At 37.7% G+C, this 17,162-nt stretch overlaps 1 pseudogene; it reads right to left on the reverse strand.

Annotated features, from left to right (window-relative positions):
• Positions 1-9,594: 9,594 nt before the first annotated feature.
• LOC102500539 (lysine-rich nucleolar protein 1 pseudogene) lies at positions 9,595-11,029 on the reverse strand (annotated as a pseudogene).
• Between the last annotated feature and the right edge of the window lie 6,133 nt (positions 11,030-17,162).

Genomic DNA, 17,162 nt, shown 5'->3' on the forward strand with positions numbered 1-17,162 from the left:
TTGCTATAGGGTACATGCTCTCGCTAGACAGACAGAGAGAGACAGAGAGATGGAAAGCGAGAAATCACCTGCTGGGGGAATGGCCACACCACAATCCCTTCTCCTCCATTCTCCTCTTGGGATCTTGGGCACGCATGCACACGCGCCTGGCGTGAGTTTTAAGCCACAAGTCCAGCAACATAGCCATTACGCTAACTGCTGGTCCCTTCATGTGTTGTTTTGTGGTTCATTTTTTGGAATCTTACCATGGGCACATAGCTCATTAGCAGTGAGGCTTTCAACATTTTTCTATGGCTATTAGTCAAAGCAATAAGATAAGAAAAGAAATTAGAGATATAATGAAGAAATAAAACTGTCATAATTTCTAGATAATCATTGATATAACTTTCCAAGATATTTGAATAAAATACTATTGAGGATAAGATAAAATATACATTGGTGCAATCAGACTTTAAAGGGTCCAGCAGGTAGCATGTGGTTAAGGTATTGGACTCCCACATGGCTGACAGGTTCGAATCCCAGACCTGAAGGCTTGAAAACATGCTGGTTGTGTGTGTGTGTGTGTGTGTGTGTGTGTATGCACTCAAAAATCCCAAAAAGAAAATGGAGGGAAAGGGATTGTGGCATGGCTATCCCCCCTAGGGGTGATTTTTCACTTTCCCTCTCTCTCTCTCTGGCAAGAGCCCTATGGCAAACAAACAAACAAATAAACAAAAATTTAAAAAAAATAGAGTAAGAGAATTATGAACATGGAGTTCAGTGTAAAAGCAGGAGAGGGCAGAGGTATGTGTGGTTAGTTTTATTATTTAAAAAAAAACATTTGCCATAGGGCATATGCACTTAATAAAATGAGAGAGAGATGAAGAGAGGGAAAGTGAAAAGTCACCACCTAGAGGAAGAGCCACTCTGAAAATCCTTCTCCTCCATTTTCCTCTCAGGATTTTGGGCACACATGCACATGTGCCTGGGTGATTTTCAAGTTGCTGGGTCCAGGATCTGAACCATAGTTGTCCATGTGGGAGTCTAGCACCTTAATCGCTACACCAAAAGCTGGCCCCTAGATGTGGGTTATTGTCAGAGTGCTAGCTTATGTTTTGAGAAGCAATTTTATAAATGCTTATTACATTATTAAAAATAACTGACTTGGGGCCGGCAAGTGGTGTGGTGATTAAGGGTGCTGATTCCCACATGGCTGACTGTGGTTCAAGTCTCGGACCTGGAGGCTTTCTTTCTCACTTTTTCTCCCTCTCTCACTCTGTTCCTCTCTGATCAAATTAAAATAAATAAGTTAAATAAATAAAAAAAAACTGACTAAATTATAAATCAACTAAGTAAAGGTGGGTTGTGTCTCAACCAATGATGAGTACTTTTTTTTTAAAGAATTATTTTATTTAACTTTATTTATTTATTTAATTTTATTTTTTTCCAAAGCAGGAGAGAGAGAGCAAGAGCAAGAGCGTGTGTGCGAGAGAGAGAGAGAGAGAAAGAGAGAGCAAGCTGCTAGGTCCAGAACTCAAACCACGATCAGCCATGGGGGAGTCCGGTGCCCTTAACCACCACACCACCTGCTGGCCCCAATGAGTACATGCTTTAAACTAGGAATTTAATTACCCTAATTCTGTGTTAGGCAAAGGTTAAAAATAAGTAATCATAATCACTGTATATTTAGCACTTTACAACTCATGAATTGCTTTCATACCAGTATCTGATTTCATGAACATTTGAAACATCTCATTTGATAAAACAGTTGTGTAAGGTAGACCTCTATCCTCATCTTCCAGTAAGTTCATGGACCTAGGAATATTAAATAAATGCTCCATTGTTCATGAGTAGTATTAGACCTTGAATCTAGATATTATTTTAAACCTCATGCCAAATATTATGTATAGTAATATTTTATGAATCGTTGAGTCAATGACAGAATTTTCTTTTTAAAAAAGGTTTAATAGTATTTTATTGTGTACATACACCAATTTTTTTTTATCCATTTACTCACTGATAAGACACTTAAGTTGATGACATAACTTGTCCAATGCCAGAGTTCTGAAGAAAATGAAAGGGAAAACAAAAATTCTTAGAGCCCCAAGTATCACTTTTATGACGAAGGAAGCTGGTATCAGACAATGTGACCAAACAAGCTTCCTAACACTGAACCCTGGAATTAGGTGGATTTTCACATGCAGGACAAGGCCATGCTGGTGAATAGTAGGATTTTTCCCAAACAAAGGAAATTTAAGGGCAGCAGAAAAAAATAGAGGAGAACCTTCTTTCCACTGCTGTTCCCAGAAAGAAGGGATAAAAAGGAGCTGGCCTACAGTGTCTGCCTTCTCTTTCCATGTCGCTAGTCCAGATATTAAGGCGAGTCCTGCCTCATCAAAACTACAAGAATGAGGAGAACTATTCTCCATGGTAGTCAATATCTTATTTATTTCTCACAGCAACCCTGGAGAGTAGGCTTTTTTGTTATAGTTTTAGAGAGGAGCAAGTAGAGGCTCAAAGTGTCATAGACAACTTGCCAAAGTTCCACAGGGAGGGTGAGGTGGAAACAGCCTTGTACCCAGGTGATCTGGTCTCATGTTTCACCACTGGGCCATTTTGCTTCTCATGACTAAAAAAAAATTTTTCTTGACATATAATAATTGTACAAGTTTGAAGGGTACAATGTGAATTTTCAGTACAAGAACACAATATATATCACACTGACTAAATCAGTGTGATGTTTAGTTATCCATTATCTCAGCACTTGTCATTATTTTGTGTCAGAAACACTAAAAATCCTGTTCTTTAGTTACTCTGAGATATGCAATGAATTATTAACTATGGTTATCATACAGCATTTTATAACTCTAGAATGTTCCTCTTGGCTGTCTATTTTTGTTTCCATTAATTGACATCTGATTCTCCTTTTCTCATTCTTCTCAATCTTTTTTTTTTGAATTTTTAGTCACATTTATTGAGTATAAATTTATATTCAGTAAAATTCATCATTAAATAAGAGATTTGCCAAATGCAACCATCATCATTATCAAGATACAGAACAAAATCACTCCCAAAAGGCCCTCATTTCCCTTTGCAATCAGCCCCTCCCTCATTCTAGGAATCCATTGTTGAAAAACTTTAGACAAATTTAGCAGTTTAACTCAGCAAGAATTTGTAAGCAGAGCAGCCCCCCGAAACTGGTTCTGAGGTTAACTCCAGATAGTTGAGTGGTCAGATAACAATGTATAGGAGCATATGGACTGGCTAGTGTTAGATTTGACAAAGGACTCAGGGAGTGACCATTCTCAAGCAAGGCTCTATTCAGGGCAGCAAGCAGCAGGTTATGAAGAGAAAACTTCAGTCCACCCCACTGAGAAGGTGTGATGTCTTCATATAGGAGGGGTGGAAAAGTAGAGTCACAAGAATGGCAGAGCATTTGATTAGGGTACTTGCCATTGTGACCTTATAGGCCCATCTGTGAGCACAGTCCGAAACATTTTTGTAGTTTTGTTTGCCAGTAGAGAATTCTCACCTACTTTCAATCTTGTAAACTGTTTCAGGGGACATCTAATAGTTACACTTTGGCTTTAACTTGTTTGAACAGTTTAAACAATGGGCCAGCTGTGATTGGCTATGACTAAACTATTCATTATGGAAATAGACTTTAAAGTTAGTTTGTGATTTGTTTATAAGGACCCAAGTCCTTGCATATGGAGGCCTACCCAGACCATAGTTTGACACCATCTATTTTCTGTCAAAAGGGTCAAATTCAATCACTGCGATGACTTATGGGAAAAGCCTATATGTGTAGAAATTATACATACCAAGTTTCCAAAAAAGTGAGATAATTTTTGAAAGGTTTTTTTTTTTTTTTTTTTTTATTTTTGTAGTATCTCAACCAAAGGAAGATAGATTCACGTTTTACTACAAATGGGCAGATACCAATCTTGGGCACCAGACCTTGAACTCATCTGAATCTTGAATTCCACTGAGTCTGAGGCTGAACCTGAGTCCCAGCCCAGGAGTTTGAGAGCAGTTTCTAGCTCTGGACATGGGCTCAGTTTCCATCATCCTTAAATAAACACCAGATCATGTAGCTTTCCTGGCATGCCTTCCTGACATGCTGTGTGTCCGGGTTTCACCCATCGAGTAAAACGCGGCCGCCGAAAGGGGCATTCTTCCCAATCTTGAGTGTTGTCATTCTTCAACTCTCTGCTGCTTTTCCTTTTTTTTTTTTCTTCTTTCTTTTTTTAGGAGTTTACCACAGGACATGTGATCTTGCCTGAGATAGAGAGAAGGAAAATGAGAAATCACTCCTTGGGGGGGAATGGCCATGCCACAATTCTTTCTCCTTCATTCTTCTCTCGGGATTTTGGGCATGAGCGCACGCACAACCGGCATCATTTTTAAGCCACCAAATCCAGGGCTTGAACAGTGATTGGCCATGTGGGAGTCCAGTTCCTTAGTCACTACACTGCCTACTGGCCCCACTTTTCCAATCTTTTAGAATTGAGCTTTCTTATCTGAAGAAATGAAGGGTTTAGATTAAAAAAAAATTTCAGCTTTAAAATTCCTAATATGCTTTTAGGTTTCTTATAGAATATCTGGGTGTGTGAAGTATTTCAAACTCCTTAGGCAAGGGATAATATGGAATAATATTATACACAACTTAAAATGTTATTTTGATGAAAAGCCATAGTAGGTAATTGTAACCCAATTCTGTTTTCAATGTGGAAAACTTAACAGTTTAAAAAGGAACAGACAGATGGAATTTTGCTAATGCGTCCAAGAAGGAAATATGATTTCACATGCATATTATATGCAAGTTTATGAATGTAGTCATAGTGTCTGGAACCTAGGTAGGAAACTCTGATGAAAATCAGTGAAGTAAAATATCAAAATAAAACACTGCATGACAACTCCTAATGGGAAGCAATGCTGGAGCCTTTAATAAAACCATTTGGGAATATTAATGTGATACATAGTGACTGAGGGTTCTGAATTTCCCCAGCGATATTCATATATCACAAAATGAATGTTAGTTGGAAATAATTCAAAAAAAGACATGGTTAACATACCACAGGTGAAATGCCAGAATTGGAATCACCAACAATAAATAGTGACATTTTACTTCATGTCAGAAATAAGTAGACCTTTGTTTATAACTTCCTAAAACCTTATTTGGAGCAAACATTTAGGATTATAACCTCAATTAAGGATGAAACATATGATTTAGGTAACAATGTCACCAATGTATCTGTGAATGGCCAGGAGTAACCAACATGTTGCCCATGAAACTGTTTTTGGTGGAGCCAGGAGGTGTGGTGGTTAAGGTGCTAGATTTCCACATGACCAACCATAGTTCGAGTCCTGGACCTGGCAACTTGAAAATGATGCCAACGCATGTGCGTGCATGCCCAAAGTCCTGAGAGGAGAATGGAGGAGAAATGATTGCTTATGGCCAACCCCCTACGGGAGGGGTGGATTTCTCATTTGCTCCCTTTCTGTCTCTCTCAAGTGAGTGCACATACCCTATGGCAAAAACCTAACAAAATAAACAACAGAAAACTGCTTTTGGCGCCTTCCTGGTATCAAAGGATACTCCACAGTAAATACATTCTGGGTAATTTCACATGGCATTTGTGATGGAAGATTTTTTAAAAATTAACCACCAGCTGGTGGTGTGGTGGTTAAGGTGGCTCGATCCCATGTGGCTGATGGCAGTTTGAATCCTGGACCTCGCAGCTCCACTTTCCCTCTCTCTCAGGTTAAATTTAAAAAAAATAAAATTAAATGAATAATTATTACAAAAAATCCCCAAAGCAACCCAAAACTGAAAAGGAAAGCACACTAGAATGTATGCATGTGTGCCCAAAATCCTGAGAGAAGAATGGAGGAGAAGGGATTGTGGTATAACCATCACCCCTGGGGGCGATGTAGCACTTTCTTTATTTCTCTCTCTCAGGCAAGGACATGTACCCTACAGTAAAAAACTGAAGAAAAAAAAATGCCTTGATTTAATAAGCTTTTAAAAATGGTTTTAAGCCAATGTAAATTCCAATTACAGAATTAGTAGTTTAAATAACTTCAATTTTGAAGTCAAATTAATTGTTGGTAAGTGTAAAAAACCTGTATTTGATACAATTCATTTAAATTACAGCTGAACAGTTTGCTTATCCTTCACCAAAAAATTTCAAAATAATAACATTACCTTTACTAATTAACAATATATGTTTGAGGGCTGATATGTGGCAGTTAAGGTGTTTGACTCCCATATGGCCAACTGCAGTTCAAGTCCCGGACCTGGTGGTTTGCTTTCTCTCTCTCTCTCTGTATCTCTCTGGTCAAATTGAAAAAATAATAATAATAAAATTAAAAAATTAAAAGAAATAATTCTTTAAAAATATATATTTGATGAGTGTGGCTTTTTTGGTAGTGTTTCTCTCTCTCTCTCTCTTTCTTAAGTGAGGGTAGTTTTATTTAAGTTTTTGGCTTATATTTGCCATCCTCTTTAGCAGCACTACTTTTCAGAAATTTTCTGCTAGCATCCTAGGGATTCATTCTGAAGTTTTTTTCTTTTCCTTTTTTTGGTTAAAAAGAAATTTGATTTGCTTGCTGGAATGTCACGTATACTCTCTGTTCCCAAAATATCTGTGTGGATGTGAGCATTTGTGTTTGTGTGCGCTAAACTATACGCTGCAATTATTTCTTTACAAAAATTTCAGTATGAGTGGTATACCATCATTGTCGATTTCCATAGTCTAAGAATGATTTCTTAATGATATGATACAATCTCTCTATAATTTCTATTTATGCATTGGTCTATTTTATTGATTAACATCTTAGGACAGAGAAAATGAACTAGCAAGAAGTAGAGTTGGCATATTAGAGAGGTAAATGACAAATGCCAAGTACCTTGGAGCAAGATAGCTTATTAAAATAAATAGAAAAAACACAAGAATTCTTTTTCTATTGTATGATTTACACAGGGTAATAAAGGTATAGACCTCTATTATACCTATAATATATATTATATACCGATGACTTGTTTAATAAAATGAGTAGAAATAGTAAATATGAATGTATAAATGAGTTGATATGGATCAAAAAATGACTTCCATAAAACTGTGGAGACAAGAAAGGAGTTGGCTGTGTGAATAGAGAGAATTCACTTGCTACTTATTTTGAGAACGGTGACCTGCACCTCTCGTGAAATACTCTCTTGTGATTTCTCTACCTATAAATAACTTGCTTTGGGTCTGATGGCTTCTAATCAGTGAATAACAATTGCTGACTGGGCCTTCCTTATCAACTGCAATAATAGCAGCATCTATGGGCATTTAATCCTCTTAACCACCTCGTGAAATGGAAATTATAATTACTTCATTTTACCGATGCACAATTCAACATTTAGTTTAGGCCACTTGGAAAAGGTCATCAAACAAGGCAGACATAACAAATATTTATTTTCTCCTGCTGCATTCTGGGCACTGTGATGGTTTTGAAAACTAAACAGAATTGAAGACAGTGTGTGTTTTTAATTCTTATATATAGTCTTCTGGGGGAAACAGAATAATTTCTAGACAACCACAATATATGAAGTACTGTCCTAGAGTGCTGGAGCTACAGAATATTCAAAGGGTTTGAGGGAAACTTTTAGCAGGCAGTAACGGAGCAGGCTGAGAGTTCTCTTTCTTGTGTACACCTTGCTAGTGAAAATAGATCGTTCGTCTTTATTCCTTTAGCTCTACAAGGCTTTAGTTCTTTGTAGCCATATTATAGCATACCACTATACCACATGGGAAACTACTCTCTTGTGCACATGAATGCCAGAAGAGACTTTGCATTTTTTTCTTTTCAGGGCTGTGTTTAGGAGAGTACTTATGTAATGTGCCAAAGAAAATATATACTTGAGAAAAACACAAAATAATTTTCTAGATACATAGAGTCCACAGCTGGTTGTTTATAAGATCATGTTACTGTTTATAACCTCTCAATTTCAATATAAGATTTTTTAGCTGCTGAAAAATGTTTTGTCATTTTGAATGTTTTAACATTTGGAAATTCAGCATTACATGTACTTTCCAGCCACAAGAAATGATTACATGAATTTATAGCATCTGCAGAGCCATCTGTAATCTGACTAGATTTACGAATGAAATACAACACACGCTTGGCCAGTCACTGGAGCTCTGAGCAGTCGGGCATCGTCTGCCCAGGTTTTTTTCTAAGAACTGCCTCCCTTCTCTAAATTCACATAGTTGCTGTAGGTGCAACATGTTTGTAAACATGACAGCTGATTTGTTAAAGGTGGGAACAAGATACAAGTGGAGTTAATCATATAATCCCACGATTTGGCTTTATTGACTGGGTTTAGCTAGACAGTCTGTTGTGTTTCGGTCCTAACCACTGAACTACATTTCCGTTCTGGCATTAACAACCTGGAGTTAGTATCAGATGCCACAGGTTTAAGGGTTCAGTCTTTTAAAAGACTACTCTCACTTCAGAAAATGGTTACAAGCAAGTACCTGGGGTACTCACACTACTGATGGTCCAGCTACATGTTTGTAGGTTCTTAGGACCTTTCAAGTTCAATAGTTTGCTAAAATAACTCACAGAACTCAAGAAAGTGCTGTGCTTGCAATGAACAATTTTATTGTAAAGGATACAACCCAGAAACAGAAAACAAAGAGTTGCATAGGGCCGGGCCTGAGAGAGTTCTAGATGTGAAACTTTCATGGTCAGGATGCATCGCTCACCCAGCACATCAATATGCTACCAACCATGAAAGCTCTCTGAGTCCTACTGTTCACAGTTTTTATTCGGATCTTATTACACAGGCACTGTTGACTAAATCATTGACCATGTGTCTCTACTCAATCTCCAACCTCCATCATTTCCTGGGAGGTTCAGTGAAAATTCCAACCCTCTAGTAGTGGACTTGGTTTTTCTGGTAACCAATCTCCATCCTAACATACAGTAGGTTATAGGATACCTACTGTATGTTACTTCATTAACGTAACAAAGATACTCTTTTTTTCTTTTTTTGAGGGTGACCCTGGACGATTTTATTATTTTATCCCTAAACCTTAGTTGCCTCATCTATAAGATAGGATAATAACAGCATCCATTATCAAGATTAAATACATGAATGCAAGGAAAGCACTTGGCACATGCTAAGTCTCAACATGCTTTCTGTTACTACTATATACACTGAGATCTTGCAAACAGGGATGGACTGATTACCACAGACTGTAGTAGTTTTCAGTCACTCATTTTCTTGGCCCTGTGAGCTGTCCCACCACAGTTTGTGCAAGACTATCAGGATAGTGGTCCTTAATCTTTGCAGGTGTTCCATTCAAGACAACTGTAACATGTCTTTCATCTGCAAGACTGAATAATAAAAGCAATTCAGGGGGCCAACAGGTGGCATGGTGGTTAAGGGTGCTGGATTCCCACATGGCTGACCATGGTTTGAGTCCTGAACCTGGTGGCCTCATTTTTCCTCTTTCTCTCTCTCACTCTGTCCCTATCTGATCAAATTAAAATAAGTAAATAATTAAATAAAGTTAACTAAAATAATTTTTTTAAAAAAGCAATTCAGGAGGACAAGCATTAATCTTCAGACTTGATCTATCTAGAAGAGTTCCTGTCAATGTAAAATATTTTATCAAGGGCAGTGGAAAAGTCAAGGCCAGCTCTGTGGTTGCGCTTCCAGCTCACGGCGCTGTTGTAATACTGTTACAGGTTCTGCTGTAGGCTATTGGTGGCCTGCAGTTGAGGGCCACATTGGACTGTCCACTCATGCTAGGGGGGAGGGGTGGCTGGATGAAGGGGAGTTTTTTAAAGCCACCCATAAGTTTGAGAAATTTCAGTTTCTGTTCTTTGCTTTTAAAACTAGCAGTATCCCACTGACCAAACTGGCTTCTCATCCACTTTCTTTTTCTTTTATTTTCTTTCCTTTTTTTTGAGAGGTTTTTTGCTATAGGGCGCATGCACTCGTCAGACAGACAGAGACAGAGAGATAGAAAGTGAGAAATCCCCCCCCAGGGGGGATGGCCACGCTGCAATCCCTTCTCCTCCATTCTCCTCTTGGGATCTTGGGCACGTACACACACACGCGCCTGGCGTGAGTTTAAGCCGCCGGGTCCGGGACTCGAACTGCGGTCGACTACATGGGAGTTCAATGACATAGTCATTAAGCTAACTGCTGGTCCCCATCAACTTTTTAGTTTCAGAAGATTCTGTTTCACCCAACTCTTAATAGACCTCTTTTTTTTTTAATAATTATTTAATTTAACTTTATTTATTTATTTATGTTTTAATTTGACCAGAGAGAGACAGAGAGAGAGAGAGAGAAGGTGAGAAAGCAAGCTGCCAGGTCTGGGACTTGAACTGCGGTTGACCATGTGGGAGTCCAGCGCCCTTAACCACTATGCCACCTGCCGACCCTAATAGACCTCTTCTTGTAAGTCCTTTAGCCTCACCTGAGCTCTGTGTGCCTCATCCATGTTGCCTTTCTTTTTCAACACCACCTCTACGGTTGTGTTTAGTTCCTCTTCCCAAGAGTCTCTTGCTACCCTAAATCTTTCCTTTTCTTTTTCTTTCTTTTCAGAACTGACTCTTCAATCCCTTGCTGTTCCACCATTTTCTTACTTCATTTTCTTCTTGGTCAAGGTCTTCAGGTCATTCCTATGGGAACGTACTCTGGAGTCTCAACTTTGACCAGCTTCTTTTTGCTTACTTTGCTAGAGTTGCTCTCCACTGACCTAGAGAGCTTTGTGTGGCTCATATCTTCCTGTTGTATTTCGTGGGGCTCCCCTACTTCTGTTTTTGCCCCAAGGCTGTCTGCTCCTCAACCTCCTTCCCCATGGAGCAACTGTACAGAACATCCCCAAGCCTTACAGAACCAAGGACCCTAGACTGAGAAGGCAGCAGGGTCCTTAGCCTTTTTTTCTTCCTCCTTCTTGTATTTTCTGAGCTTCTTGTCAACTTTGATCACCTCCTCTCTGTGGTCTGGGGAGGTCTTCATCCCCAAGCCACAGAACATAGTAAGAGTTAACAAGAACTTCCTCTTTGTCTTCTTCTCTTCACTGAAGACCTCAGGATGACCAAAGGACTAATTCCTGAGGCTGAATGACTTCTCTGCCCTTGGACATGCAACCTGTTCTCAGATTCTAGGGGCTCCTCACAAAGGGAAGATATTGGCATTCTGTCTTGAATGTTAAATATGTTTTTAAATTGTTACTTAGCTCCATTCTTGGCTCAGTTGGCCTGAATCATGGGCACATATATGCATGCCTGGGATGTTCAGGAAGGTCCTGGATTGTGAACTTATATTTAAGTAATTTGTATTTAAAAAATATATACATAAGTCTAGAAGAAACATGGGAAACATGACATTAATTCTTTTTTGCATAAAGTTTTTTAAAGATTATTTTATTCAACTTTATTTATTTATTTTAATTTGACCAGAAAGGGACAGAGCGAGAGAGGGTGATGGATTCTAACTGTGGTCAGCCATGTGTGAGTCAAGCACTCTTAATGATCATGCCACCTGCTGGCCCCAACATTGATTCCTTTAAAGAATTATTCATTTAATTTTATTTATTATTATTATTTATAAATTTTCTATAGGGCACATGGCATGTGCACTCACCAGAGAGAAGGAGGGAGAGAGAGAGAGAGAGAAAGTGAGAAAGCAAGCTACCAGGTCTGGGATTTGAACCACAGTTGGCCATGTGAGAGTCCAGTGCCTCAACTACCATGCCAATTGCTGGGCCAACAGTAATTCTTTACATTGGCAACTATGTAGAAATTTAACACTTTAATTGTGAATAATTTTATTTCCATAAAAGTATTCAGTAAGATGTAAACATATTTTCAAAATTTAGAGAGCTAGAAGGAGCAACAGGGAGGCCTAGGAGAAGGAGCAACTGGGATGCCAGGCAACTCAGCCTGAGCTCATTGGCAGGTATCACACCTAGCCTGTGGTAGTGGAGGAGGAGTTGTTTCAACCATCAAGGGTCACCATCCTGTTCCTGCAGTCCCAGAGATAGAAGGAGCAGAGGAAAACCTAGTATAGAAGGTAAGCGCTACTATCCCATGTGGGCTCATGCAGGAGCAACAGGGAGGCCTAGGCTGCTCAGCTAAAGCTCATTGGTGGAGATCCCAACCCAACCTGCTGTGGGGGAGGAGAGGCTGCTCTGACCCATGTGGTGCACAAATGGTCTACTACCTTACTTCTTACCTGCCCATCTCAACCCCAATCACATTGGGAGAAGAGAAGCTTTGGGGTATACAGGAAACAAACACCTGAAGACAGGAGACTCTGGAAAAATTCTTTCCCAACAACACCCCTAGCAGTAAAAGGAGAGAAAGTCTCCTCTGAAATCGTGAACCCAAAAGTTCTGCTGTGAATTCCCGTCCCACCCACAATAGAGGAGGGAAACTTCATAGAGCTAATGCACATTGTAGGGAAAAAAACACAGCTAAAGAAATATTCTTGAAAGAAGTGAACATAGCACCAGATGACTGAAAATCAAAGCAGAGCCCCAAGAAATTGGAGAACACTACCAAATACCCTCCCCAGTAAGGAACATAACTACACACCAACAATGGAAAAATACAAGAGATGACAGAAATGTCAGAAAAAGAATTCAGAACATTCATAGTAAACAAAACACATGAGATGAAAGAGAAAACAGAAAAAAAAATTCCAGGCGATGTGAAATTCCTTCCATGACTTGAAGGAGAAACTTCTTAAGGAAATAGACACACTGAAAAAGAATTAAACAGAACTTCCGGAGATAAAGAATATGATACAGGAAATCAAAACCTCCCTTGAAATTATGAGCAGATGAGACCATGGAAAGAAAGAATCTTTGACTTCGAAGGCAAAACCTTAGATTTAGTCCAAACAACTAAAAAGAGAAGAAAAATAACCACTAAAAATCAGGACAATCAGGACAAAATACTGGATATTTTACATATCATTAAACAGCTAAATAACCTCATCATAGTTATCCCAGAAGGTGAAGGGACAGGTAAAGGTAAATAAAAAAATCTCTTTGATGATATATTAGTTGAAAACTTTAGAAATTTCAAGAGACACGAGGGCATTCTAATCCAGAAAATACAAAGTACATCAAATATATATAACATAAGAAGGTCCTCTCCAAGGAAAATCATAGTCAAATTGGTAAAAATCAAAGACAAAGACAATATTCTAAACATGTTAAGAGAGAAAATTTCATATAAACATTATCACATTAGACTAACATTGGACCTCTCAGCTAAAACTATGCAGGCAAGGAAAGAATGGGAAGACATATTTAAAACTGCAAGAAAAACAGTTTTACCCACCTGGTAAGATTATACTTCAATGGGAAGGAGAAATAAAATCATTTCCAGATAAACTGATGCTGAAAGAATTCACCAGAACTAAACCAACTCTTCAGGAAATACTTAAGGGAATACTGAACCAGGAAAACTGAAGGGAGATAAATAGAAATAAGAGAATAGAAAACGTTTAGAAAAAAGGATAAGTTCACATAACTTGATTATAACATTGAATGTTGGAATTACATTTCCCAACTAAAAGTCTAAAATGCAAATTCAGATTTTTTAAAAGAATGATTTTATTTAACAGAGAGAGAGAGAGAGAGAGAGAGAGAGAGAGAAGAGAGAAGAGAGAGGAGAGAGAGAGAGAGAGAGAGAGAGAGAGAGCAGAGAAGAGAGAAGAGAGAGAAAGGCAAAGTGAGAAAGCAAGCCACTAGGTCTAGGACTCAAACTGTGGTTGGCCATGTGGAAGTCCTGCATCCTTAGCCACCACATCACCTGCTGACCCTGCAAAATCAGATACTATACACACAAGCAAGTGTAAATAAAAATTCATCAATTACTAGATAGACAGTGGTCTCCACAGGTTTAACATATAGCCTAAAGAGTTGATTAGATATTAGAGTACTCTCCCATAAATCTCAATCATTGAAATTAATTTTGTTCCAATGAACAAATATGAAAAATGTTTTAGTAACTTATACATATATTTTCAGGATATAACCTATTGGTCATTTTATTCTGCTAAACAGTAAAGTTAACTTCTTTGATTTTTCTTATGCTCTTATTTATTTGCTTAATGACTTAAAAAAATCATATTGTATAATATGTTATAGGTATAACACAAGCTGAGTGTTAAATAACAAAAAAAAAGTCCAGTTGTCCTGGCAGAGCAGTAAAATAAGTGCCTTATGAGGCTGGAAATCACATACTGACCACGGATCCAGATTTTCAGGTTGGCATGAAAACTTGCCAGGTGTGCATGCTAGCACCCAGGATCCTGCAGTCTGGAAGGAAGGGTTAGAAGAGGGGATCACAGCTTAAAAAGATCTGTTAAGGGTGTTTCTCCCACTCCCCCATCTCATTTGTGTGTATCATTAAAAAATAAAAGAAAATAAGTTAGTAAACAGGAAAAAATTAAATTAAAATTTTAGTTTATGTTGATTTAAATTTAAATATTGAAGACTTCTCACTACCTGACCTCCAACTATATTACAAAGCTCTGACAATCAAAACAGCATAGTATTGGCACAAAAATAGATGCAGACCAGTTGAACAGAATAGAGAATCCACAAATAAACCCCAAAACATACAGCCAACTGATCTTTGCAAAGGAAATAAGACAATGCAGTGGAGAAAAGAGTCTTTTCAGCAAATGGTGCTGGAAAAACTGTATATCCACCTTCAGAAAAATGAAACAGGATCCCTATCTCTCACCATTAACAAAAATCAACTCCAAATAGATCAAAGATTTAAATCTGAAGCCTCAAACTATAAAACTACTGGTGGAAATAGAGGGGACACTCTTGAAGACATTGGAGTAGGTGATGATTTCTTAAATAAGACCCTGAAAGCACGGGCAATAATCCCCACAATAGATAACTGGGACTACATTGAACTAAAAAGCTGGAAATCAAAAGGAAGAAACAATAGTGTGGAAACAACCCACTAAATGGAAGAAAATATTTGCAAGCTATACTTCAGATAAGGGACCAATAACCAGAATATATGGAGAATTCAAGCAACTCATACACATACACATACACACATACACACAAATGAATAATATAATTTAAAAATAGACAAATGAGTTGAACAGACAACTCTCTTAGGAAGTCACATGAATGACCAAAAAACATGTATAAAATGTACGACTTCTCTTATTGTAAGGGTATGCAGCTCAAAACCACAAAGAGATACCATTTAATCCCAGTCAAAATAGCTGTAATAAAAAAAAATAAAGAACAAACTGTGCTGGTGAGGCTGTGGCCAAAAGAAACCCTCCTACACTATCAGTGAGAATGTAAATGAATACAACCCCTATGGAAAACAATATGGAGATTCCTCAAAAACCTAGAAATAGAATTACCGTATGACCCAGTAATCCCACTCTTTGGTATTTACCTAAAGGTTAGGAAAGCACTTTGTCAGAAGGACACTTGTACTTCCATGTTTATCACCATGCTATTCATAATCACAAAGACATGGAATCAACTTAAGTGACTAAGAATTGGCGGCTGTGTTGAAAAATTGTGGCACATATACAATATGGAGTATTATTCAGCTATAAGAACAATGAGACACTGTCATTTGAATAAAATGGTTTATTATGGAAGACCTATTGCTAAGTGAAATAAGCCAGACTTTGAAATACAAACACTGTATATCTCTGCTTAATATATACTGAATGTCTGCGTTCTATGGTAGAAATTGAAAAATCAGAAAATATGTAAGTAAGAACGATAAGTCTGTAAGAGATAGGACTGGACTAGTAGAAGGTGGGTAGGAGAGGCAATGAGAAGAAACTTTTATTTCCTTTATTTTTATTTTTTAATTTCTTTTTCTTTTATACATTTAATCACATTATTATTTGTCTTACAAAATGGATATTTCAACAGGTGAACATTTCTCCCTAGTACAGTTGATAAAACTACAAAATATCTTCAACAGATAATACCATATTTCTTTGTGTCATTAATGCCTTGCCTCCCGATTTTTCTTCTAAATGTTCTTCCTCAGATCCTCCTCTTTCACACACACTATATATGGTATTTACATGTATATACTGTGTTTCTATATCCTTTATTCAATTAATTTCAGTCATAGAGTGTGGACACTTGGTATATATTAAGTGGGGACATACAATGCCTCTCCTTCATAGCCTGGCTTTCTTCACTCAGCAGTAAATCTTCCATATTCATCCTGTCAAAAGTCAGGGTTTTTTTTTTATGGCTGAATAGTATTCCATTGAATATATGTGCCACAGTTTTTCTATCCATTCATCTGTTTGTGGGTATTTGAGTTGTTTCCCTGACTTAGCAATTGTGAATAATGCTGCAATAAACATCGATGTGCAAGCACTTTTCCAATTAAGTATTCTTCTGTCCTTTGGGTAGATACCAAGGTGTGGGATTGCTGGATCATATGGTAATTCTATTTGTTAGATTTCTGAGGAATCTCCAAATTGTTCGCCACAGTGGCTGGACCAATTTACACTCCCACCAGCAGGGTAAGAGAGTTCCCTTTCACCACCCCACCACCAGCACTTATCATTTTTTTTTTTTTTTTAAATCTTAGTATTTTGACTGGGATTAGATGGTATATCATTGTTGTTTTGATCTGCATTTCCCTTACAATGAGGGATGTTGAGCATTTATCCATATGCCTTTTAGCTATTCCTATGTTATCTTTAGGGAATGGTTCTTCCATCTTTTAATAGGATTGATCGTCTTTTTTTCGGAACAGCTGCTTGAGTCTCTTGTGAATTCTGGTTATCAGGAATTTTTATGTTGTCTTTTTAAAAGAATATTTATTTATTTCTTCTATGAGAGAGAAAGAAAGAGAGAGACACTAATGGAATATTCATGGGCAACCTGAGCCAGCTTGGATCATAAACAAACAAACATGTATATGTCAGTGAGTACAGGAATCAAGATGCAAACCTGGGACCTTCCTATGTAGCTTAAGAATCATGGGGTGGTATGCTACTGCTGCTCCACCATTTGCCCATGATTTGTCTTTAAATTTTAATGTTAAAAAAATTTTAGATAAAAATAGCAAACATGAAAATAATTGAAAATTATTTATGTCTAGAAAGATTCTGAGTGTTGGTGACGGTTTCA

This window comes from Tupaia chinensis, unplaced genomic scaffold (genome assembly GCF_000334495.1).
Source record: "Tupaia chinensis unplaced genomic scaffold, TupChi_1.0 Scaffold000179_1, whole genome shotgun sequence".
NCBI lineage: Eukaryota > Metazoa > Chordata > Mammalia > Scandentia > Tupaiidae > Tupaia > Tupaia belangeri.